Source organism: Mus musculus, chromosome 4 (assembly GCF_000001635.26).
Source record: "Mus musculus strain C57BL/6J chromosome 4, GRCm38.p6 C57BL/6J".
Lineage (NCBI taxonomy): Eukaryota > Metazoa > Chordata > Mammalia > Rodentia > Muridae > Mus > Mus musculus.
This window is the reverse complement of record NC_000070.6, coordinates 147,778,928-147,806,698: the sequence shown is the minus strand read 5'-3', so window position 1 is coordinate 147,806,698 and position 27,771 is coordinate 147,778,928. Positions and strand designations below refer to the sequence as shown.

General features: G+C 39.3%; 1 protein-coding gene across 11 annotated transcripts in view; it reads left to right on the top strand.

The window, feature by feature from the left end:
- The window catches only part of Zfp984 (zinc finger protein 984), a 58,256-nt gene that overhangs the window by 5,531 nt on the left and 24,954 nt on the right, over window positions 1-27,771 (top strand). For 2 of the 11 annotated variants that reach the window (XM_030253004.1, XM_030253001.1), the window contains exons 3-4: window positions 10,972-11,041; window positions 22,202-22,298. The exons of 2 other annotated variants lie outside the window; for them this stretch is intronic. The gene's annotated coding sequence lies outside the window, so the exon portion shown is untranslated. The remainder of the gene's footprint in view (window positions 1-10,971; window positions 11,042-22,201; window positions 22,299-27,771) is intronic. 7 more of the 11 variants (XM_030253009.1, XM_030253007.1, XM_030253006.1 and 4 more) reach the window with 4 other exon arrangements.

Genomic DNA, 27,771 nt, shown 5'->3' with positions numbered 1-27,771 from the left:
GCTTGAACCAGAAAACCTTCTGTTACCCACAGATAGTCTTGCCAGTATCATAAAAATTTCCATGTCTTGTCTGGCAGATTCAGATTGTAGCAAGCAGGTTGCAAACCTGAGTATGATATGGATAACTCTGCTTCCTGCCCCAATTTGCCTAGCAGTTTTTGTCACTATGAAAGTTACCGCCAGGGTGTGTAAGGTGTCTGCTGAGAGTGAACGGTCTGATATGAGGTGGTTTTCTCCAGAAGGTCTACTTGCTTTCTGAATCACCTATTCTGTCCACTCTAAATGTTTTCCTGTCCTTGACCTGTGTTCTTATTGATGCTCTTTGTTGCATTAATACCCATTAGAGTGGAATAATTATTGTTGACCTTCTCTGTACTGTTTGCTTTAGTTTTGAGTCTGTTTGCATTATTTCTGAGGTATGCTTCTTCTCTTATATTCTTGAGAACTTTTATACTGAGCAGTGTCTACTTTTTATTTACCACAGGGCTGTATAAGTAAGTTTCATTCTCCTACTGTCACTGTAATTTGGGAGGATTCCTGCCTACATCTATTAACCTAGGCCTAGTCATGTAAGCTTCTACTCTCCATACAGTATTATCTAGGCCTGGTGTGTTTTCAGCCTCTGAAATTTGCCGCTGAAAAAGCTCCCCCTTTCTTATTCATTCTCAATGCTTACCTGGCTGATTCAATTCAGTTTTTCCAGCTCAAACCGAGCTGAGTTCTTCTCTCGGACACTGATTTGCTCCACTTGGCCTTAAATTTACTGTAGAAATCTTTTCTAATCTTCTGGCTCCTTCTCTTTCTCCTGCTCATTCTGTCTTTACCTGTTCCTAGCATGTTCTCTCTTCAATCTGAGTCTGTAAAACTCTCCCAGTAAATCTGTGTTCTTCTCCCTCTCTGTGGCTCTACTCTCTCAACTGTACTGTACTGCTGCCCATGCACTCTACTGTATTCCTTTATTATTCTCTTCCTTGTGTAATGTCTTTCTCTGTCTCAAGTAGCTTCCCTGTCCTCTCATTACAGCATTGTTGGGCATATCCTATTCTGTCAGATCTTTCTCTAATATTCCATATTTTCTGTCATTCAATTAGACACCACTTTCAACCAAGGGTGTGTTCTTCTACATATAAACTGTAGTTTTGATATTTTGGATTAAAGTGAATACTAAGGTCTTGCCTGTACTAAAACCAGAGCGATTAATGTTGTGTGCCTTGGGCTGAACCACACCCTAAGTCACAACAGGTTCAAGTATCCCTACCCAATGTGATGTTAGTTTAGTTCTGTACAATTTCTTCTTCCTGAAATGAAAACCAAGATCCACATATACTACTCTTCAGTATGTTGATATCTGTTTCATTTTTTCTGACTTCTACTTGGGATTTTATTATAATGTCCTTTGAAGATCGGTCGATGACATTCTGTTCTTTATGAGATTATGTTCCTTAGGATTTTTAATCCGGAAGATTTTGCTGGTAGTGTAGGTGGCAAAGTATGTTCACTTTGTTCTCAATTCCTTGTGCGCGATAGAGCTTTACTGTGTTGTATATGAGGAGTATTTACTAGTTCTCCTGTATTTATTCATTCTTAGCAAGAAATTTCTTATTTCCTATGACCTCATGAAAAATGTCTGCCTTATTCTTTTTGTTTTGTTTTGTTTTTGTTTTTTCTAGACACGCTTCTCTGTATAGCCCTGGAACTCACTCTGTAGACCAGGCTGGACTTGAACTCAGAAATCCCTCTGCCTCTGCCTCCCAAGTGCTGGGATTAAAGGCGTACACCACCATGCCCAGCTGTCTTGTTCTTTTGTGCATACTTTCATCAGTTCATTTTCTAAGTAGGTTTTTTGTTTGTTCGTTTGGGTTCTTTTTGTTGTTGTTGTTTGGTTTTATGAGACAGCGTTTCTCTGCAGTCCTGGCTATCCTGGAACTCACTCCATAGACCAGGCTGCCCTCAAACTCAGAAATCTACCTGCCTCTGCCTTCCAAGTGCTGGGATTAAAGGCCTGCTCCACCACTGCCTGGATCTAAGTAGGTTTTTGACTCAAAAACATGTCCTAATGAATTACTACATTCAAGTTTACTTTATATACTAGTAGCCTCTTACTTTCGGTTGCCAGTTATTTTCTCTCAGGGCTTGAAAAATATTATTCATTCACTCTTGATTCTAATCTATGTGTAAATATTTATTAGTACTGTATGCTACTGTAATGTCACCACACTGATGGTAAGGGACAGGACAAGACAATAGGAAAAGAGATGTGCATTGTTATAGCACTTAGATGTGACAAAAGCCAGAAACATCTGGGAGTAGAGAAAGCCAATCTGTAATAGCCTTTCCTAGGGAATGCTACGCTAGTTCTTGTACTCAAGAGTCCCAGGGTCTGAACACACTACCCATTACTATTATAGTTTGTCCACTTTCAAAATATTGGGATGAAAGAAGTGATAGTAAAAATGGACTGGAAGGCTGATAAGGACAGAATAAAGTCTCTTCAGAATCAGATGTGATTTTGAGGAAATGCCAGTGTTAAATTTTAAAGTAAAAGCCCTAGTGTTTATATTGACTTCATGGTGGATGTGAAACCATGGGTTATTCTTTCCATCCTAGAATGAACTCTTGTTCAGTCTCCATGAGATGGAAGATGTACTTTTCCTGTTATACACATAGACTAAATAATTCCCTGATATACATTCATTCCATGTATTTACTATTGTTGAAACTAAAGCCCAACATCTATCACTGAGGCAGAAATTTAGGATCTGTTGCTGTAAAGTTGACAATACTCAGCCTGTATGTCACAGGCAAGATTCATAAAGTGACATGCTTTGCAAAAATGTCCTGATTATTCCCTGAATATTTATGCATTCCTATGCCCACTTTTTCTAGCCCACTTGATGTTGTCTTCAAATGCCTGGGTCGTTAGAGATTTACATATTATACATTTATGACAGCATTATATTTTTCTCCAAATCTACATTTTTGTTGTACAGAAATTCTTTTTTTTTGATTTATTTATTTATTAACATGTAAAAACACTGTAGCTGACTTCAGACACTCCAGAAAAGGGTGTCAGATCTCTTTAAGAATGGTTGTGAGCTACCATATGGTTGCTGGGATTTGAACTCATGACCTTTGGAAGAGCAGTCAGTGCTCTTACCTGCTGAGCCATCTCACCAGCCCCAGAAATTCTTCTTGCCATTCAATTTTCCATCACATGAATTAGGGAATATCTTCATTTTTTATGCATATTACAGCTGTTAGAATATTTACAGGGAAACATTCTGGTAGAGTATTTGTATTATCTGTTTTCTTTGCTATTGCAGATATTAGAAAAGCTCCTAAAGTTTTCTTTAATCTGTACTATCTAAACCTCCTGGTACTAGCATTTTCAGGTGAATGGTGTTTGTACAAAATCATTGTGGAGGCTTTGCACATCCTTGTCTCTTCTCTAATTAGTAGGATAGAATGATGACAGATGTCTTCAGTTTTTGTAGTGATAGGTTTAAGATGGTGGCTACTATGTTTGTTAGACTCAGTGATATTCTTTCTTTCTTTCTTTCTTTCTTTCTTTCTTTCTTTCTTTCTTTCTTTCTTTCTCTTTTTTAAAGATTTATTTATTTCATGTATGTGAGTACACTGTCACTGTCTCCAGACACACCAGAAGAGGACATCAGATCCCATTAAAGATGGTTATAAACCACCATGTGGTTGCTAGGAATTGAACTCAGGATCTCTGAGTGATGTTCTTTCTCCACATTCTTCAGAGCTTTCATAGTGATCCACTGTGATATTTTGTCCTAGGCCTTTCTTAGATATACTGACATGGTTGAGAGTCTTTTCTCACAGATTGTATGTACTTTGTGCCTTGAGTTATTTGGTTTGTGCTTCTTGAAACAGTCTTGCATCTATGGCATGAAATCAAGTTGAGTTCATTTTCTATATCCATTAGAGAGAATTTTTTATTATTTTATTCATGCATATTTTTATGATCATTTGCTTTTGGATCTAGGTACAGACAGCTTTGTGTGATGACTGCACCACATTCCCTTTCTTTCTGTATTCTGTAATATTCTCTGTGTAAGATGATTGTGGGATTTTCTAAAGAAATTTGTGGAGACAACCGGCCACCTTCCTGGTGAGAGCACAGGGGTCCACCCGGCCTGAGAGGTTTCTGCCTCAGGCTCCGGCGGGAGCCACCTTGGCTCTGGGACTCTGCGGAGGGCAGGCTGCACGGGTGAGGGTGTGGAATACAGAGGCCAGCAGTTTCTGGGACAGGCGAGAGCCAGAGAGCTTCTGAGGCGGCGCCATCTTCGGCTCCAGACTACTGGCCACCTTCCTGGCCAAAGCAACACAGCTTCTGGGAAAGATCCTGTTTTGGGCCTTCATCTTCAGCCAGGAGGAGATCCAAACACCAGATAACTGTTCACCTTCCCTGAAAGAGGAGAGCTTGCCAGCAGAGACTGCTCTGACCACTGAAACTCAGAGGAGAGAGCTAGTCTCCCACGTCTGCTGCTAGAGGGTAACAAAATCACCAGAGGGACAATCTCTAAACAAAGACAACTATAACAACTAACTCCAGAGATTGCCAGATGGTGAAAGGTAAACGTAAGAATCCTACTAACAGAAACCAGGACCACTCACCATCATCAGAACCCAGAACGCCCACTTCGCCCAGTCCAGGGCACCCTAACACACCTGAAAAGGTAGACCTGGATTTAAAAGCATATCTCATGATGATGGTAGAGGACATAAAGAAGGAATTTAATAAATCACTTAAAGAAATACAGGAGAACACTGCTAAAGAGTTACAAGTCCTTAAAGAAAAACAGGAAAACACAACCAAACAGTTAGAAGTCCTTATAGAAAAACAGGAAAACACATCCAAACAGGTGATGGAAATGAACAAAACCATAGTAGACCTAAAAAGGGAAGTAGACACAATAAAGAAAACCCAAAGTGAGGCAACGCTGGAGATAGAAACCCTAGGAAAGAAATCTGTAACCATAGATGCCAGCATCAGCAACAGAATACAAGAGATGGAAGAGAGAATCTCAGGTGCAGAAGATTCCATAGAGAACATCGGCACAACAATCAAAGAAAATGGAAAATGCAAAAAGATCCTAACTCAAAATATCCAGGAAATCCAGGACACAATGAGAAGACCAAACCTACGGATAATAGGAGTAGATGAGAATGAAGATTTTCAACTCAAAGGACCAGCAAACATCTTCAACAAAATTATTGAAGAAAACTTCCCAAATCTAAAGAAAGAGATGCCCATGAACATACAAGAAGCCTACAGAACTCCAAATAGACTGGACCAGAAAAGAAATTCCTCCCGACACATAATAATCAGAACATCAAATGCACTAAATAAAGATAGAATACTAAAAGCAGTAAGGGAAAAAGGTCAAGTAACATATAAAGGCAAGCCTATCAGAATTACACCAGATTTTTCACCAGAGACTATGAAAGCCAGAAGAGCCTGGACAGATGTTATACAGACACTAAGAGAACACAAACTCCAGCCCAGGCTACTATACCCAGCCAAACTCTCAATTACCATAGATGGAGAAACCAAAGTATTCCACGACAAAACTAAATTCACCCATTATCTCTCCACGAATCCAGCACTTCAAAGGATAATAACAGAAAAAAACCAATACAAGAACGGGAACCACGCCCTAGAAAAAACAAGAAGATAATCCCTCAACAAAACTAAAAGAAGACAGCCACAAGAACAGAATGCCAACTTTAACAACAAAAATAACAGGAAGCAACAATTACTTTTCCTTAATATCTCTTAACATCAGTGGTCTCAACTCCCCAATAAAAAGACATAGACTAACAAACTGGCTACACAAACAAGACCCAACATTTTGCTGCTTACAGGAAACTCATCTCAGAGAAAAAGATAGACACTACCTCAGGATGAAAGGCTGGAAAACAATTTTCCAAGCAAATGGTATGAAGAAACAAGCTGGAGTAGCCATCCTAATATCTGATAAGATTGACTTCCAACCCAAAGTCATCAAAAAAGACAAGGAGGGGCACTTCATTCTCATCAAAGGTAAAATCCTCCAAGAGGAACTCTCAATTCTGAATATCTATGCTCCAAATACAAGGGCAGCCACATTCATTAAAGAAACTTTAGTAAAGCTCAAAGCACACATTGTACCTCACACAATAATAGTGGGAGACTTCAACATACCACTTTCACCAATGGACAGATCATGGAAACAGAAACTAAACAGGGACACACTGAAACTAACAGAAGTGATGAAACAAATGGACTTAACAGATATCCACAGAACATTTTACCCTAAAACAAAAGGATATACCTTCTTCTCAGCACCTCATGGTACCTTCTCTAAAATTGACCACATAATTGGTCACAAAACAAGCCTCAACATATACAAAAATATTGAAATTGTCCCATGCATCCTATCAGATCACCATGGACAAAGGCTGATCTTCAATAACAAAATAAATAATAGAAAGCCAACATTCACGTGGAAACTGAACAACACTCTTCTCAATGATACCTTGGTCAAGGAAGGAATAAAGAAAGAAATTAAGGACTTTTTGGAGTTTAATGAAAATGAAGCCACAACATACCCAAACTTATGGGACACAATGAAAGCATTCCTCAGAGGAAAACTCATAGCTCTGAGTGCCTCCAAAAAGAAACTAGAGAGAGCACACGTTAGCAGCTTGACAACACACCTAAAAGCTCTAGAACAAAAGGAAGCAAATTCACCCAAGAGGAGTAGAAGGCAGGAAATAATCAAACTCAGGGGTGAAATCAACCAAGTGGAAACAAGAAGAACTATTCAAAGAATCAACCAATCAAGGAGCTGGTTCTTTGAGAAAATCAACAAGATAGATAAACCCTTAGCCAGACTCACTAGAGGGCACAGGGAAAGCATCCTAATTAACAAAATCAGAAATGAAAAGGGAGACATAACAACAGATACTGAAGAAATCCAAAACACCATCAGATCCTTCTACAAAAGGCTATACTCAACAAAACTGGAAAGCCTGGATGAAATGGACAAGTTTCTAGACAGATACCAGGTACCAAAGCTAAATTAAGATCAGGTTAATGATCTCAACAGTCCTATATCCCGTAAAGAAATAGAACCAGTCATTAATAGTCTCCCAGCCAAAAAAAGCCCAGGACCAGACGGGTTTAGTGCAGAGTTCTATCAGATCTTCAAAGAAGACCTAATTTCAGTTCTTCACAAACTATTCCACTAAATAGAAATGGAAGGTACTCTACCTAACTCATTCTATGAAGCCACAATTACTCTGATACCTAAACAACAAAAAGACCCAACAAAGATAGAGAACTTCAGACCAATTTCCCTTATGAATATCGATGCAAAAATCCTCAATAAAGTTCTTGCTAACCGAATCCAAGAACACATCAAAACAATCATCCATCCTGACCAAGTAGGTTTCATCCCAGGGATGCAGGGATGGTTCAATATACGGAAATCCATCAATGTAATCCAGTATATAAACAAACTCAAAGACAAAAACCACATGATCATCTTGTTAGATGCTGAGAAAGCATTTGACAAAATCCAACACCCATTCATGATAAAAGTCTTGGAAAGATCAGGAATTCAAGGCCCATACCTAAACATGATAAAAGCAATCTACAGCAAACCAATAGCCAACATCAAAGTAAATGGTGAGAAGCTGGAAGCAATCCCACTAAAATCAGGGACTAGACAAGGCTGTCCACTCTCGCCCTACCTATTCAACATTGTACTTGAAGTCCTAGCCAGAGCAATTAGACAACAAAAGGAGATCAAGGGGATACAAATTGGAAAGGAAGAAGTCAAAATATCACTTTTTGCAGATGATATGATAGTATATATAAGTGACCCTAAAAATTCCACCAGAGAACTCCTAAGCCTGATAAACAGCTTCAATGAAGTAGCTGGATATAAAATTAACTCAAACAAGTCAATGGCCTTTCTGTACACAAAGGATAAACAGGCTGAGAAAGAAATTAGGGAAACAACACCCTTCTCAATAGTCACAAATAATATAAAATACCTTGGCGTGACTCTAACTAAGGAAGTGAAAGATCTGTATAATAAGAACTTCAAGTCTCTAAAGAAAGAAATTAAAGAAGATCTCAGAAGATGGAAAGATCTCCCATGCTCATGGATTGGCAGGATCAACATTGTAAAAATGGCTATCTTGCCAAAAACAATCTACAGATTCAATGCAATCCCCATCAAAATTCCAACTCAATTCTTCAACGAATTAGAAAGGGCAATCGGCAAATTCATCTGGAATAACAAAAAACCGAGGATAGCAAAAACTCTTCTCAAGGATAAAAGAACCTCTGGTGGAATCACAATGCCTGACCTAAAGCTTTACTACAGAGCAATTGTGATCAAAACTGCATGGTACTGGTATAGTGACAGACAAGTAGACCAATGGAACAGAATTGAAGACCCAGAGATGAATCCACACACCTATGGTCACTTGATCTTTGACAAGGGAGCTAAAACCATCCAGTGGAAAAAAAGACAGCATTTTCAACAAATGGTGCTGGCACAACTGGCGGTTATCATGTAGAAGAATGCGAATTGATCCATTTCTATCTCCTTGTACTAAGGTCAAATCTAAGTGGATTAAGGAACTCCACATAAAACCAGAGACACTGAAACTTATAGAGGAGAAAGTTGGGAAAAGCCTCGAAGATATGGGTACAGGGGAAAAATTCCTGAATAGAACAGCAATGGCTTGTGCTGTAAGATCAAGAATCGTAAAATGGGACCTCATAAAATTGCAAAGCTTCTGCAAAGCAAAAGACACCGTCAATAAGACAAAAAGGCCACTAACAGATTGGGAAAGGATCTTTACCTATCCCAAATCGGATAGGGGACTAATATCCAATATATATAAAGAACTCAAGAAGGTGGACTCCAGAAAATCAAATAACCCCATTAAAAAATGGGGCTCAGAGCTGAACAAAGAATTCTCACCTGAGGAATACCGAATGGCAGAGAAGCACCTGAAAAAAATGTTCAACGTCCTTAATCATCAGGGAAATGCAAATCAAAACAACACTGAGATTCCACTTCACTCCAGTCAGAATGGCTAAGATCAAAAACTCAGGTGACAGCAGATGCTGGCGAGGATGTGGAGAAAGGGGAACACTCCTCCATTGTTGGTGGGATTGCAAGCTTGTACAACCACTCTGGAAATCAGTCTGGTGGTTCCTCAGAAAATTGGACATAGTACTACTGGAGGATCCCGCAATACCTCTCCTGGGCATATATCCAGAAGATGTCCCAACCGGTAAGAAGAACACATGCTCCACTATGTTCTTAGCAGCCTTGTTTATAATAGCCAGAAGCTGGAAAGAACCCAGATGCTCCTCAACAGAGGAATGGATACAGAAAATGTGGTACATTTACACAATGGAATACTACTCAGCTATTAAAAAAAATGAATTTATGAAATTCCTAGGCAAATGGATGGACCTGGAGGGTATTATCCTGAGTGAAGTAACCCAATCACAAAGGAACTCGCACAATATGTACTCACTGATAAGTGGATATTAGCCCAGAAACTTAGGATACCCAAGATATAAGATACAACTTGCCAAACGCATTAAATTCAAGAAGAACGAAGACCAAAGTGTGGACACTTTACCCTTTCTTAGAAATGGGAACAAAACACTTATGGAAGGAGTTACAGAGACAAAATTTGGAGCTGTGACGAAAGGATGGACCATCTAGTGATTGCCATATGCAGGGATCCATCCCATAATCAGCTTCCAAATGCTGACACCATTGCATACACTAGCAAGATTTTGCTGAAAGGACCCAGATATAGCTCTCTCTTGTGAGACTATGCCGGGGTCTAGCAAACACAGAAGTGGATGATCACAGTCAGCTATTGGATGGGTCACACGGCCCCCAATGGAGGAGCTAGAGAAATTACCCAAGGAGCTAAAGGGAACTGCAACGCTATAGGTGGAACAACAATATGAACTAACCAGTACCCGGGAGCTCTTGTCTTTAGCTGCATATGTATCAAAAGATGGCCTAGTTGGCCATCACTGCAAAGAGAGGCCCATTGGACTTGCAAACTTTATATGCCCCAGTACAGGGGAACGCCAGGGCCAAAAATGGGGAGTGGGTGGGTAGGGGATTGGGGGGGTGGGTATGGGGGACCTTTGGGATAGCATTGAAAATGTAAACAAGGAAAATACCTAATTAAAAAAAAAAAGAAATTTGTGAATTGGGTGCTACATCTATTTCGTCTCAGATAGTGTTAGAAGAAACCCTGCAGGCCTTGATTTCCACACTTGCTTATTGCTCGGCCTAGTGTTAAGACATAGAAAGTTTTCTTGTTCATTTCTTCCTAGGATATCAATTTTTCTCCCTGTTAGTTCTCATTAATTGTGTATGACTTTCTATGGCATTCCATCATCTGCTATGTCCCAGTTTCAAGTTTCAATATAAACTAATGAGGCACCAAGCCAACAGGACACACATAGAACATAGATATACTGTATCTGCCTGGGAGAATGAAAGGGAATCTCCTCAAAGGGTTAGGTATTGTATTCTAGTATGATGTCTAATGAAATACCATTCAACTCTAGGCATCATTCATGGTAGGCACTAGCCATTTTTCCTTGACTCTAGACCCAGGAAGATAAGTTCTCAGTAACAACCCTGATAATAGTGTTTTACAGCCTGGATGCATATGCTCTGTGTTTATGTCAGGTGCCCACTGAAGTCAGAAAGAGTCCTCAGATTATACTTATATTCCTTACACTAAATATGTCACTCCATGCTCTCATGTCTGTAGCAGTGTCGACAAGATTCTTTGTATCATTTTGCTTTTAATATCCTTTTATGTGGTTTATTATTGTCTATTACGTTGTAGTAATTTCATTTTTGTATTTTTCAAACCCTGTTGTGAAACTTCAAGAAGAGTTCCAATATTTGAAACTGGGAGAGGAAAAAGAAAAAGAATGAGTTCTCTGGTAAACACTCCACAGGTCAGTGTGCTGTCCACTTTTCTTTGAAAAATCCTTTTTCATTCAAACCATTCCATAGTTCTGTTATCTACATGTGGTCATGTTATCTAAAAGGATTTTTTTCTATGCTGTTCATTTTCTTCTGGGATGAGGAGTATTTAACGGTTAGGTCTTTTCACATATATAACACCATTATATTTTCTGTGCAATTTCCATGGACTGAAAACCTGCAAATCTCAAAGGTAATCTATTGTAAATGATGCTCAAAAAATATATTGATTAAGAATTTCCACTTTGGATTGAGTTTTGTCCTTTTATATTAGTGTGGAAGGAAAGTCTCATGTGTCACTTAATTTGCTTTGGGGTTCCTGTGCTCAGTCTGATGGTTATCTGCAAGCACCACAAATGCATTTGTATTGGTCAGACTGTGGCATAGCCTCAGGGGATAGCTCTACCAGGCTCCTGTCAGCAAGTGCGTCTTCGCATCTGCAATAGTGACTTGGTTTGGTGTCTGAAGATGAGATGGATCCCTAGGTGGGGCAGTCTCTGGATGGCCATTTCTTCAGTTTCTGATCCATTCTTTGTCCCTGCATTTCCTTTAGAAAGGAGCCATTCTAGGTTAAAAATCTTGAGATGGGTGGGTGGCCCCTTTCTTCAACTGTGGTCCTTGCCTATGCACTGGATATGGTCTCTACAGGTTCAGTCCCCCCTTTGTTGGGTATTTCAGCTAATGTCATCACACTTGGGTCCTGGGGAACTCTTGCTTTCCTGGCATCTGGGACTTTCTAGTGGCTACACCCAGTTCCACACCCGGCAGTGCTACACACTTCCATTCAATTTTCTGACTCTCAGTACTTCTCCACAGTCTCCTCTCACTCCTGATACTCCCCCCACCCCTTTTTTTCTCCCCTCCCCGCCCCCGTCCCCATCCCTCCCTCCCTTCACTTCCCTTTATAATTTTTCTCCTAAGTAAGACTGAAGCATCCATAGTCCTTCTTGTTAAGTTTCATATGGTTTCATATGGTCTGTGAGTTGTATCTTGGGTATTCCAAGCTTTGGGCTAATATCCACTTATCAGTGACTGCATACAATGTGTATCCTTCTTAGGATGATATTTTCTAGTTCCGTCCACCTGCCTACAAATTTAATGAAGTCATTTTTTTTTAATAGCTGAGTGGTACCCCTTTCTGTAAATGTACCACATTATCTGTATCAATTCCAGTGTTAAAGGACATCTGGGTTGTTTCCAGCTCCTGGCTATTATAAAGAAGTCTCCTTTGAACATATTGGAGCATGCATACTTGTCATATGTTGGATCATCTTTTGGATATATGCTCATGAATGGTATAGCTGGGTCCTCAAGTAGACTATTTCCAGTTTTCTGAGGAACCACCAGACTGTTTTCCAGAGTGGTCAGACCAGCTTGCAACAAATCCCACCAGCAATGGAGCAGCATTATCTTCCCCTTTCTCCACATCCTAAGCAGCATCTGCTGTTACCTGAGTTTTGGTCTATTTGCATTTCCCTGATGACTAAGAATGTCATTTCTTTTTTTTTTTTTTTTTTTTTTTAAAGATTTATTTATTCATTATATGTAAGTACACTGTAGCTGTCTTCAGACACTCCAGAAGAGGGCGTCAGATCCTGTTACGGATGGTTGTGAGCCACCATGTGGTTGCTGGGATTTGAACTCCTGACCTTTGGAAGAGCAGTCGGGTGCTCTTACCCACTGAGCCATCTCACCAGCCCATGTCATTTCTTTAGGTGCTTCTCAGCCATTCAAGATTCCTCAGTTGAGAATACTTTGTCTCTGTATCCTATTCTTTTTTTGTTGTTGGTTTTTTTTTTTTTTTTTTAAAGACAGGGTTTCTCTGTATAGGCCTGGCTGTCCTGTAGAACTCACTCTGTAGACCAGGCTGGCCTTGAACTCAGAAATCTGCCTGCCTCTGCCTCCAGAGTGCTGGGATTAAAGGGGTGGGCCACCTAGCCCGGCTCATTTACATTTCAAATGCTATCCCCTTTCCTAGTTTCCTCTCTGATAATCCTCTATCCTCTCCGACCTCCCTCTACTCCCCAAACCACCCACTCCCTCTTCCTGGCCCTGGCATTCCTCTATACTGGGGCATAGAATCTTTGCAAGACCAAGGGCCTCTCCTCACACTAAGCCATCCTCTGTTATTCAGCTAGAGACAAGGTCCAACCATGTGTTTTCTTTGACTGGTGGTTTAGTCCAAGGGAGCACTGTTTGTACTGGTTAGTTCATATTGTTGTCCTATAAGGCTGCAGACCTCTTCATCTCCTTGGGTACTTTCTGTAGCTCCTTCATTTGGGACTCTGTGCTCCATCCAATAGATGACTGTGAGCATCTACTTTCTTTCTCTCTTTCTTTCTTTCTTTTTCTTTCTTCTTCTCTTCTCTTCTCTTCTCTTCTCTTCTCTTCTCTTCTCTTCTCTTCTCTTCTCTTCTCTTCTCTTCTCTTCTCTTCTCTTCTCTTCTCTTCTCTTCTCTTCTCTTCTCTTCTCTTCTCTTCTCTTCTCTTCTCTTCTCTTCTTTTCTTGACAGGGTTTCTCGGTATAGCCCTGGCTGTCCTGGAACTCACTTTGTAGACCAGGCTGGCCTCGAACTCAGAAATCCTAATGCGTCTACCTCCCAAGTGCTGGGATTAAAGGCATGCTCCATCACCTCCTGGTTGAAAATCCAGTTTATTTGCCAGAAACTGGCATAGCTTCAGAGGAGACAGGCATATCAGGGTCCTGCCAGCAAAATCTTGTTGACAGTTGAAATAGTGTCTGGGTTTGGGGGTTGTTTATGGGATGGATCCCCGGGTAGGGCAGTCTCTGGATGGCCCTTCCTTCAGTCTCAGCTCCAAACTTTGTCTCTGTAACTCCTTCAATGGCTGCATACCCTATTTTTAATAGGGTTATTTGGTTCTCTAGAGTCTAACTTCTTGAGTTCTTTCTATATAGTGGACATTAGCCCTCTGTCAGACAGAGGAATGGTTACGATCTTTTACCATTCCGTGAATTGCTGTTTTGTCCTATTGACAGTGTTTTTTTTTTTTTGTTTTTTTTTTTTTTTTTTTTTTGCCTTACAGAAGTTTTTCAATTTTATGAGATCCCATTTGTCCATAGTTGACCTTTTTTTTAAAAAAGATTTATTTATTTATATGTAAGTACACTATAGCTGTCTTCAGACACTCCAGAAGAGGGAGTCAGATCTCATTACGGATGATTGTGAGCCACCATGTGGTTGCTGGGATTTGAACTGCAGACCTTCTGAAGAGAAGTCGGGTGCTCTTACCCACTGAGCCATCTCACCAGCCCATAGTTGACCTTTGAACTTGAGCCATTTCTGTTCTATTCAGGAAAATTTACCCTTTGCAGATGTGTTGAAGGCTTTTTTCCCCCTTTCTCTTGTATTAGATTCAATGTATCTGGTTTTATGTGGAGGTTCTTGACCCACGTTGACTTGAGCATTGTACAAGGCAGTAAGAGTGAATCAATTGGCATTCTTCTAAATGTGGACTGACACTTGATCCAGCACCATTTGTTGAATGTGCTGTCTGTTTTTCACTGGAAGTCTTTGGCCATATATTTTCTTCTGTTTACCTGTTTGGGGTGTAGATGTATACCAACTTTGTATGATGACTTTCTAGTGTTTCTCTTCTTTGCCTTTTACACAATGTTATCCTTTTGGCATTAGTATAAGGTTTGCCTAAGGAAAGAAGAATTCCATGCTAATCTGTGCAGTCCTCAGATACTGTCAGAGGAAACTCTTCCTGCTTCAATCTGACCCATGATATTAATGCTATCTAAAGCTAACTTCCTTATTTATTTCATTAAATATTCTCAAATTAATTCTTCATTAAGTATTATTAATTCTTCTTTATGAAAATATCAAATGAAATCACATCACAATGTATTTGATTGTATGTCTTGTTTTTAATTTTGGGTGTAGACACTGACTTTACACTTCTTAACTGATACAATAGAAAGAAAACTATTTCTTTTGAGTCATTCTTTTTTTTTTTGATTTTTGTTTTTTGTTTTTTTGAGACAGGGTTTCTCTGTGTAGCCATCGCTGTCCTAGAACTCACTCTGTAGAACATTCTTCCTGGCATCTCCACATTAGGACTGACCATTCAGGAGATGGTACCAAGGACTCGTTTCAGTAAAACTCCAGCACCAATAGCCCAGCAAAGAACACAGAACTCAGTTACAATATTTATAAGCTGCATGCCTTGGGCAGATATTCCACTATACTATTCTATTCTCCAGCTTTTAGAACCCTTGCTACCTGTGGCTTCTCAGGGTCATGTGTTCTTCTCCATCATTCTTCCACCTCTTCTTCTGCTAACTTCCCCTGCCTCCTTCATCTCCTCATCTGCCTCTTCTTTTTCTGTCTTTGCCTTTTCTAAAATCTCCAGCTCTACCTTTCCCTTCTATTGCCCAATCACAAGATCTGGCAATTATTCGACCAATTAAAATGGAGAGAAGGTTCACATGAAACTACATGAGTATATCCCACTGTTCATTGGGGCAGCCCCTCTTGAGGAAGCAGAATAAGCATTAAAGTACAAACAGCACCAGGGCAGTCCACATTTCGTTCATTCCCTTTTGTTCAACTAAAAGGCTCTTTTCTCTCACATGTAAATTGAGCACAACTATTGAATTATGAAATTTTAAAAGTAAAAGCAACCTAAACAGCCAAGCCATCCATCTTCTCCATTTAGATAAAGCACTCTACCCTCTATCCTAACTTGAAAGGCTTACAATTCTATACCTGAATTATCTCCTGGTTTTAGCTTGTATCTGAAAACCATCAAATCTATATCATGTCAGTCAATGCTAAGCATCTTGAGTTAGCTATGAGAGTACAACAAGTCTTCAGCACCCGTAAGAAATCCAAGCACGACCTAAATGTTACTTGAAAATATAGGAAGCGTAAAGCATAGCTTCCAAAACCCAACCAAACTGTAGACACAGCTGACAACCTGGACAGTCCCTCACTTCTCAAAATGGTGGAGTATCAGTCTTCAGCCTTCTGGCCAGGATCATCTGTCAGGACTTTGTAAAGCAGAATTTTGAAGGACAGCTTAGCCTATCTTGACAGATCTATTAGTTGCTCTTCCACACAGTATGTCCTTTTCCTGGACAGGACTTCTGTCTGTAGATGAAGTGAGGCAATTCTTCTCTGGTGGCTATCTCACCACAACTTGAGCAACTCCACTGATGCACATTTCATGATTATACAAAGAGTGGAATCCTGTCAGGAGCAGACATGTCTCTAGTCAAATTATTTTTAAAAATGAAATTGCCTTATTGTCGTATTCTGTGGAATTCTGGTGCCTTGAAAACTATCTGTGCAAAGCATATCTGAACTGTTAAGCCTTGACTACTCTCAACCATTTCTGATTGAAGTATCTCAAAGACAAACCCCTTTTATAATTATCAGGACTATGATTCTGTTACTTGGCCCTTAACTTGTATTTTCAATCATCTAAAAATAGTTTGTAATAGCAGATATAAAAGGCCTGAGTATGCTTTTTTTTGTTTGTTTGTTTGTTTTTTCGAGACAGGGTTTCTCTGTGTAGCCCTGGCTGTCCTGGAACTCACTTGGTAGACCAGGCTGGGCTCGAACTCAGAAATCCACCTGCCTCTGCCTCCCGAGTGCTGGGATTAAAGTCATGCGCCACCATGCCCGGCTGAGTCTATGCTTTTTATTCTTAAATGTGTTGCATGGGCACAAATCCTATTGAATAGCAATAATATTACTCCCAATTTTTTGAATCAATCTATGAATTTCATACCTTTGAAAAGCTTAATTGTATTGAAATAAATTCTGTAGAAATATAAGATATTATAACTTCAATACTACATCAATTATAAAGATTTCTATCACTGTAAGATATGGCCATGCAATGTTTTAAGAGTAAATTTGACAACCTATTCTTACTTGTCTAGTATTCTAATTTCTATAATACTATATCCTGTCTTTATCTTCCTTACCACTTTTATTTACCTATGAAGGAAGGATAGAGAAGAGGAAAGGAAAGGTAGAAGTCCCTGAGTCTAAGCTCTCTAGATCCTTCCCTGTCTAAATCTACAATATTTGTAAAATATTCCTAAAAATGATAACATATCTATGATTCATAAAATAACCAGAACCATACACCACAACATAAGATACTGATATGATGATCTTCTTTTGTCTGCTTATAGATGAATTGAGGTGAGAAATTCCCTTCTGTGGGCTGAAGGGAAAAAAATAGGAAAATTGGTTTGGTCAAAGGAGGACTAGTTGGTGTCATTTGCCTTCCAGGCATTATGTGCTGAGAAAGTTCATTGCTTAGATGAAATCTTGACTATGGCAGTCTGAAAGGCTGAATAGGTGATCTAGATATTCTTGAAAAGTTTTGGAAACAACTATTTAGAAGAAACAGCTTCAATGTATTTGAGGTAGAATCAAGCAAGGAGACAGAATGGAAGGTTCATAATCTCAACATCCTGGAGTGTGGATCTTATCAGTGCTGTCTTTCTCTTCTTTCATCCTGCACTATACAAAACTTACAAGCAACATATAATTCTGGAAAGACGTTCATATGGAGCATGCAGGGTGCACAGACTGATTAGTTAAGATCAATAAAGGAAGACAACTGACTTTCTTCAGAGATTAGTTTGATCACATAGTCAAACTACAGTATACATTTCCATTCATGCCATCTTAAAGGATGATATGTAAGAAGTCATGAGAATTTTGTACCCAATAAGGGTTATTGGGTGTGTATAGACATTTTAGTCAAAGCCAGTTCCAGAGCTGTCTCTATATACAGAGACATAAACATCACCATGTATATAGCACCTAGCTTGTTATTTGTGTTAGTCTCCCTTTCCTTCTCCATAGCCGAGGTATTCAGGAGGTCTTCCTTTGTCATGTCTCATTTTTATCAACTTGTAAGGAATCCATAGCTTTATTTTCCTGTGGAAATCTAAGGATAACCCCTCCACTAGTAACACATTGGTTATTTTCCATTCTGATTTCAGAATATCCTAAATATAAAAAGGTTGGTTTAGTTTAGTAGTTTTTTCCACAATCGAATGTCTTTCAGCATCTATAGTGTTTTCTTCATTAGCATTTAAAAACTTTAAGGTTAATAAAACATTGTGTAATCAATTTTAGAGAATTTTGTTGCCCACTCTTGCCTGTTACGTATCCCCTTTAGAGTTTTCTTAGACTTCTTCACAATTGCTTGTCCTATAGTGTTATATGATATTCTTGTAATGTATCTTATATAATAACATTTTAAAAAGCTGCTTCATCATACTAGAGACATATGCTGGACCATTGTGTGTTTTGATTTGTATGGATATTCCCAGAATGGCCATAACCTCTAACAAATGGGTAGTTACAGAATCAGCCTTTTCTGATGCTGAGGCAGTTTCCCATTGAAATACTTAATAAGTGTCGATAGTATGATGCACACATTTCAGTTTACCAATCTTTGTAAAATGGAATACATCCATTTTCCAAATGACATTTCTTTTAGTACCCTTACGCTTAGTTCCTGAAGGTAATGGAATTTGATTGTATAATGAGCAAGTAGGACATTGCCTCACATTTTCCTTGGCTCTTTCTTTAAAACTTTGCTGTTATCATGATTTTTTATGGAATTCTAAAGCCTCTTTTATTCTTTCTATCAATAGCTGTTTAATTTCATTATCACCTTGTGCCAGAGGGCCTGGCAAACCTGTGTGCGATCTTATGTGTGATTTATATAGTGAATGACTCCTATTTCTTATCAATTGTGGTAGCTGAAAAAATAGTGAAGTCAATTCAGATTCATCTTGAATAAGATCAACAGTCTGTATTGGAAAAACAACCCTTTCTGCATATTGAGAGTCAGTTACTATATTAAGAGACTCTAGAGAATCTGACAACACTGTGAGTATTGCACATAATTCAGATATTTGAGCTGATTTATCAGGACATTCAGTGACCTACAACTTCTTATTTATATCCTGCCTTTCCTGATTTATTAGCCTCAGTAGGGACTCCAGATAATGGAATTTCCTTTATTTTATGAGGGAGAATCCAAGTAGTTCTTTTTATGAAATGAAACCATTTGCTTTTATGGTATCCGTTGTTAATCTCTCCAAGAAGTTACTGCATGTTCTTTACCAAGATTCAACTTGTACCCCTAAGGAGGCAATCTCTGCATTAGTAAAAGGTACCACTATTTCAGGTGGGTCCATTCCAACTAATTGTCAAAGTCTCATTTTTTTCTTTTTAGTATAATTTCAAAGACCTTCTCCATGTAGGGTTTTCTTACTCTGTATATGTGATAAAAATATCCATTCTTTTATTGTTTATATTCATATTTTTATTTGTTTGTTTGTTTGTTTTTGAGCCTGTTTCCCTTTATAGTGCTGACTTTCCTGGAACTTACTGTGTAGATCAGGCTGGCCTTGAACTCAGAAATCTGCCTGCTTCTGTGTCCCAAGTGCTGGGATCAAAGGCATGTGCCACCACTGCCCAGCAAATATTCATTCTAATTTATCTTCCCTCTGCATGGGAATTCCTCAAGGGAAATGAGTAGAAGTTAAGATAACTAAGATGCAGGTCATCTTTGGATAAATACTGGTTAGTTGTGTAGAACCCTTGCTCCTTGTGTCTTCTCCAAGCCATGTGGTTTTGCTCCATCTTCCTTCCACCTCCTTTTCTTCCATCTTCCACTATCTCCTTTGTTTACTTGTCTACCTCTCCTCCTTCCCCTCTTCTCCCTTTCTAAAACCTCCAGCCCCATGTTTTCCTTCCACTGCCCAATCACAGGCTTCAGTCTTTATTTGACCAATTTGAGCAATTTAAATGGGGAGAAGTTTCACATTAAATCACCAGAGTATGCGATCCACTCCTCCTTGGGGCAGCTCTTTTTGAGGAAGCACAATTAGCATCAAAATACAAACAGCACCAGGGCAATCCACAACAAGGACTACCCTACACACACACCCATGACATTCCTCCATTGGGCCAACCATGTGGGCACAGAGCCATGGCCTAACTACCATGGAAGTCCCTCACTAAGCACAAAACAACTGAGTCCAACATCCACTTTCCTCCTTCCAAAATTTTTCCCTTTCTTATGAATTTACACCTGTGTCTCATCTGGCCATTGGTAGACTTCCTTCCCATTTATTCGAACCGCAAATAAAATCCCTTAGGTTCTTCCTTTTCATCAGTGGCATGAATGTCAGTTTCTCTGTTCTGGAAACCTTCAGGACTGAGGCAGGAGTTCTATCCCCATGCATTGTTCTGAGAACATTTGAGACCCTGATATATGGATGAGGGTTTTCTTTCAAAACAAGAAATTCATGGTGAATTAGGGTGACACAGACTGAACTCAGGCAGTCCCTTAACCCGTGGGAGAATCAAGATTTCAGTATTCTGGTGAGCAAGGAGTCAGTGTCAAGTGTCAATCAGACAAGAACACAAGGGAGTGTTGATCTGAATGTAAGTTCTCAAAGTGAGCATCAGCCTTATAATACAGAAGAAAAAAAGGAAGTGAGGTGACACATCACTCAAGGTACGTTGAGGTTATCCGATTCTTAATGACTCTTTACACAAAACAGAAGAATATATACATAAAGACTGTCAGGAACTAGGCAATGTTACAACTGAGACAAAGTCAGTTCTATCTAAGGTCAGCTATATTCTTAGAAGCCAGGTGTGAAGTCATTACACTCCTGGGGCAAGGGCTTTCATGTGCAATCCATAGTTCTGATTCTGATTTATTGTTTATCCCACCACCACCCAGCTCTTAGTAAATGCCTAACTATATTATTCCTCTGGGCTAGTGAAAGTATGTGCTAGGGAATTCTGGTCTAGCTAGTGTTCTCATGAATAATGCAATACTCTAGTTCCTCCTTAAACCACAGTAGGATCTTCTTCCTAAACCATTGTAAATTCCTACATATGGGAGTGACTTGGCTGTTACTCTAAGTGATTTTGTGGGGGACTTTCTTCTATTAAGTAATGTAGACTGCCATACATAACTATAATAAGAATTCTAAACTTACTTTGTTAAGCTTGCTCTGAAATTTCTAACTCTATATATCATAGATAGTAATGCTTTATTTCTTTCAATATCTCTCTTTCAATACTGGAGTCAATTCGTCTGTATAGGTCATAGTTACTAAATTCCAAGCCCAGTGTAGGCTCAAGGACTGCCTAGGACATTGATGAAGGCCAGGAAGCAAAGTTCAACCTAATTAAGTATTTGAGAAATCATTCTTTGGAGGCACCTATAATAAAACAAAAGTGAAAGAAAGCACACAGAACCATTCACCAACTATTGCAAGGACAAATCTGAAACAAATTTGTTTATGGGACGCCAGAATCGTTCCAGGAGACAAGTTTCCTTGAAATAATATGCGTCAGGACTGAGGCCAAGGTTTTGGGCCTGTCATGCAATTTTTACTGTAGTGGGTGTGGCATTATTGTATAGTTCCCCACCACCTCTTTAGCTCTGATTCTTTTTGACATTCTCACTAATTTAATTTTTTTTTCATAGAGGAAGTTATTGGTACTCACAATACATATTGTTAGGAATAGGCAAGTGTATATGTGTCCATAACTGCCTCTTCTCCAGCCATCTTAGCCTTGGCAGACTCATTGGATGGTGATGAGAATGAGTGAAATCATTTGAAGGCATCTGAATGCTTGGTGTTAACTGCAAGCCTCCCACCTCCACCGGATGCATGGCATGAACTTTGTGCCAGGGATAATTCTGCCTTCCCACACTTAAGAATCTTTCCTCAATTTCGCAGCCTCCTCTGGTCGGGCTCCAACAATCTCCTGCCTTGCAGCTGCCTCTTTAGGACCACAGGACCTGACCTGAGGCTTAAAAAGGGGATCACCCACAATTGTAAGGACTGCTGTCTACTCAGGGCTTCATTCCCCTGAGTCCAAATGTGATCCTTAACTTACTCAGGTAGAGGCTTTGTTTCACCTAAACTTCCTCAGCTTTGATGATCAGGGACTAAACCCTGTCTATAAACATTGAGCTTTCCTACCCAGGAAAACCCCCTTCCATTAGTATAGTGGAGTGGTGCCCTAACATCATAATGTCAGTCACCTGCTCCCTTTCTGACACAGGGCTGAGGATATGTTTGTGTTTTTCCCCAGGAATCCACAACACCAGGATGAATGGCAGTATGGGACACCCAACCATCCAGGGAAAAGTAGAAAAGGGATGAACCCTGCTCCTCCTCAGAACTTTTGGGTGAGGAGGCTGCACTTGTAGGAGATAAGTCTCTACTCGTCTGTGATCCCTGTATTCATACCATTTGCTTTATACGCTATTAAGTACAAAATATTTCCGAGGCATATGAACAAACTGTCCCATTTCAGCAAGGAAACTTGAGCTAACATAGTCTTAAATGATTCAGTACTCTCAGAAAAAGTATATCCTTGCTCAATGAGAGCAGGGTGTCCATTCTTGCTTTTGATATGGGGTTCATTGGAAACATTTGGGACAACTTAAAAAGATCTTTTGACACATCCTGGATAGTATCTTATGCTATAATAATAATAATAATAATAATAATAATAATAATAATAATAATAGTAATAGTAATAATAATAAATATTGCTTAAGTGTCTTGTACAACACATCTCTTGGCAATGCTCTATCTGCATAGGTATGCTTCAACTACTGGTGGCTCTTGAGCATCTAGACTAAGGCCTACCCAGAGAGGCTATTTATTATAGCTTAGCTCATAGAAATTCCCCAGGGTTCTGTTTAGGTTCCCTCCTTACACCCTGAGATGCCCTCTGGGATGGCTGTCCTTTCAGGGCTGGTAGTCAATGAAGGCTAAGAAACTGTTTGGCAGCTCAACATAAGACACAAATAATCAACCATATGGAAGGACATCTGAGGTGGGGCCAAAAAACTCTGACTCCTACTGTGCTATCAAAAATTAAAATAAGCCAGGTAGTGGTGACACGTACCTTTCATCCCAGTACTTGGGAGGCAGAGGCAGTGTATTTCTGAGTTTGAGGACAGCCTGTTCCACAGAGTGAGTTCTAGGACAGCCAGTGCTATACAGAGAACCAATCTTATTTTCAAATAAGATTTATTATTTAAATTGATCTTTTAGTACATCTTGAAATGACAATATCTGCCACGGTACTCTGGTGGAGTCAGCCTGTCAGGCAGGGATGCCTAAAAGCTGCTCATGAGGAAAAGAGTTTCATGGAAACTCCCTCCTGGAGTCTGGCGCCCTCCCTAACCCATAAATTAATTTTCCACTCCCGTGTTAGTCTAGTGTATGGATCCACGTACTCTCTATTTAGTATTACCCTATTATAAGTGCATTTTAAGTTTGAATTCTGACATAGCTAAAGCCTCCCCCAGTGTTCCAAGATCCCAGATAACAGCAAGGACTTTAACCTATTCAGTAACTAATTAAGCATTACAATACAGGAGGCCATTAACTCAACTGGTCTGCAGAAAGAGCCTGGGAATCTCACTGAGATAGAAATCTTTAGTACAGGCTACATTCCATGCCAAGAGCAAGTTGATATACTCTGCTGATAAATGCAGATTCTCCAGACAAGATAAGATTTAGCAAGGCCTAGGAATTTAGGGGTCTGTGACACTACATTATTCTTGAGGCCTGCCAAGAGTAATTACCCCCTGGTGCTATTAACACTAAAGTGTGAAATTCTTCCTTGTCACTAGGCTGATCCTAGGCAGGGCTGCTAATTTCTATTGTAAACATTTATTTAATTCCTGCAAATTCCTTTTGCAGTCATTCTCTTGTATCTGGTAAATTTCAGTGTACCTTGTCTGATGTGATTTGTAGCTCCTGGTAATTTTCTGTATTATAAAATAGTCTAATGCTCGACCTGAGATTACATTCAGATTCAACACCTCTCCTGTGTGCGTCTGTTTGTCAATTAATCCTACGCTTTGCCCACTTGCCCCAGAGACCCGTTCCACGCAGACACAGGGATCGAGAGGGTCTGTGGCAAATATCTTTACAACGAGAAAGAAGACAATATATTTATTGATGTAAAGACTAAGCTTTTTTGAGCATCTGTGAGAAGGCTCAGTGTAAAATGTCTGTAGGATGCAAAGCTAGAAATCTGACCTTAATCAATATATAAAAAATGTGCAGGGGCTAAAATTATGGCTCTGTGGGTAAGAACACTGAATACTCTTTCTGATGTTATGAGTTCAGTTCCCAGCAACCACATGGTGGCTCACAACCATGGGATTTGATGCCCTCTTCTGTTGTGTCTAAAGCGAGCTATAGTGTTCTCATATACATAAGATAAATAAATCTTTAACGAAATGTCCAATGTAGACTGTACAAAGTTGTCTTCCAATCTACCTATATCAGTTATGGCGTAAATCACTATAAAAATATGAGTATCTCTCTCTTTCTTTCTCTCTCTCTCTCATATCACTAATGGCCAAAATCACTGTATAAATACCATACAAATGCACACACACCATAAATTTTTCCATTTAATTTTATTGCTGTTACAGTATCTACCATCTCTAGATAATTCATTAGAAGTGACTATTTGAAGATGCAGTGCCAAAACATAACTAATGGGAACATGAAGAAACATGAAGTATCAAATAATATTCACATAGTCATAGCAAGTGAGGTATATTGTGAGATATGCAGTTGATTGCTGATTATTCTACTTGGTTCCATCTCTGATTGATGAGCTACTTAATGTTTTTGATATTCTCTTCTATTAAACATATGAACATGAACATTGTTAAATATGTTGACAAAACAGTAAATGTTAGGGTTACATCTTCTACCATTGGACATGTATTCATGAGGCTGACACATGAAAATAAAGAGTTCAAATGTAGCCTTGCCCAATGACTGACATCCAAATGAGGCTGGATAGCAAGCATCATCTCTAGGGATTTTGTGAAAATCTGAAAACTAAAACCAGGAACAACCACACAACACCCTTCACAAACACCTTACTTGGAAAGTATGAGTACACACAGTCTGATATTTAAATAAACAATGGATCACAGAGATGATCAGCATCCATGCTATACATTGTGGGGGGGGGGAGATCACCATGTGAAAATGCAGAAGAAGATGACCAGGATCCACAGAAGGAGTATAACAATGGCTTAATAAAGTTTTGTGAATGGATTTGCCTCACATACATTAAACTTTAAAATTGGCTTCAAATATTTCAAAATACAAACTCCCACAACTATTAATGATCACGAGAGACAACTATGATGTTTAGTCTTCATCAAAAGGTCACATGAATAGTGTGTTTCTCTTGTGTGAGTTCTTTCCTACATTTACTTGTGAATGCATTAATTCCTGTAAAGGCATCTAAAAGCTTACTCACAGAATTTTTCTTTATCATGAATTTGTTTATGTAACAGAAACAATACTGCATGAGTCACAAGGTTAACAGAAATCATTTCTTCATATTTGTTAGAAGAGGCAGGCAAAATCCTGGACATATCACACCAAGCTTCAGGTGTCATGTGGGAGGATTTATTGGCAGAAAGAGCCTCTGAGAATGGTGAGAGGTCAGAAGAAGAGAAGGGTCTGTGCAATGAGGGAACACTCTTTTATTCAGTCCATGAGGATGGGAAGCGTGTGAAAGGGAAGTGGTGCCATGTTGGGTGCCATGGCAACAGATGCAGGGGCTGTTGCCTACAGATGAGGAGTGTCCTCACTGGGTCTAGAAGTTGGCTGTAAAGACACTTCTAGCTGTCCACAGATGCACCTGACGCTAAGCACATTGCTTGTATTTGTAGGATTTCTCTTCATTATAAATTCTTTTATGACATTTTTGTGATAGTGACATGAAAAGGCTTTACTGGATTGATTACTTTTTTAGGGTTGGGCTTCGGGGTGAATTCTTTTCTTTTTGTAGACTCTAGAGACCAGTTTTTTTCCATATTGTGTCCCAGTCTAATCTTGTAGGACATTTGTCTGAGGGAAATGCAAAGGCAGATACAGATCAACACATCCTCTTTTCCTTGGAAATATCGACCTAAAGGAAGCACAAATATTTTAGGCAAACTTCCATTAGTATGCAGCATTGATAAAATGAGTTTCAATAACAACAACGACAACAAACAGACTCCTGAACAGAAGTGGAGTGCTCTTCATGTACAAAATTTAATATTTGTAACCCTTGTGACTCACACAGTACTGTTGCAAAATCATGTTTTGCACATTAGTAATACTCACAATCCTAGTTTGAGAGGCTGAAGTATGCTCATGTCATTGTGGACACTTTCAGAACAATTACCCTTATGTACATTGATGCAAAATACTCAATAAAATACTCAAATACTGAATCCAAAAGACATCACTAAGAATCCATCCAAAATGATGAAGATTGTTTTCTCATCCAATATATCTTGGGGAGTTTCCATTCCCTCTAGTCTTCTCAGTTCCTGTCCACTTTTTCTCCCTTCTGGATCTCCCTTTCTGTATCTCAGTAGGAAAACAAACAAGCAAGCAAACAAATAAAATCCATAGACTCACTAATTGACAAATCTGCCCCCAAAAAGCTAAGGTAAAAGTTATAATATATTTCAAAAGAACTAGCCCAAGCATTAGTATTTGTACATCACACTTTCTAGTCTCAAATTTCTGATATATGTTTGTGCATTTTTTGTGTGAAATATTTTGCTGATTGCTGATAAAGTATATTTTCCTATGGGTCCTTTTAAGTGAAGATATCAAGAAGCTAAAATTTCAAAGGGGAAGAAATTTTTTGGCTCAGCTTTGAGTTCATTAGTCAGAATGAAAGACGATGATTGATGTTTACTGGATAGAGGATATAAATGTGGGAGTCTCTGCAAACACTAGTTCTGGTAGAGTAACAATCCATGAGACAAAAAAGAAATCTAGTTCAATACCACTCTGTAATTATTTCAGCACTGGTTGTGGGTGTGTTGTGGGTTATTGCCAATGAAATTCCTACAGCACTCAGAGAAAATCTTTCCCAGTGCCTGTGTTAACATCTGAAGTAAAAAGTCTCCTGGTATTCAGAAGTCAAGATAAACTACAAAGCCCCATGGGACAGTTAACCACACACAAGATAATGACTGGGAAGAACACTGGAGGGAGGCTGCCTCTGCTCAGGTGAGAAGCAGAAGAGAAATGAGTGGGAGGCAGGCTTTGTATAGGGTTTAGTTGTAGGTGATGGATTTTCAGGATTGGAAATACCCGTGGTTGGAGATTGCTGGTATTTTATGTCCTGAGCTTGAGCAAACTCAGGGATTTCTGAGTAGTTAAAACCAGTAAGTGTGCTATCCATTCTTCCTGTAGACAATGTTGAGTGTAACTTCTAGATTCTGACCCCAGGGTGGTTTATTTTAGAAATAATTAAGCACAGTAAAATTTTGGAAAGAAATTTCTTGGTAATAATTGTCTCAATCCTCTGTGCACAGTGAAGATGAAAGTATGACTACCTCAAAAGTCTTTTGCAAAGTCTATGTGAGTCTTTCTTAAAGTTGGATTCTAAAACTAAAGGGCCTAGAGGAGGATCAAGCATACAGTGTAGAGGACACCAAGCTACAAGATACATGTCACAACTCCTGCAAGGCTTGTTTGTATTGCCTGAGAAACAATGATCAAGGGAAGATTGTCTGGGACAATTTTATTGTTTGGGACCTTCAGGTGTTCTATGGAACTACATCTAGCACAGCTCACCATGCCACTTACTACATCCAT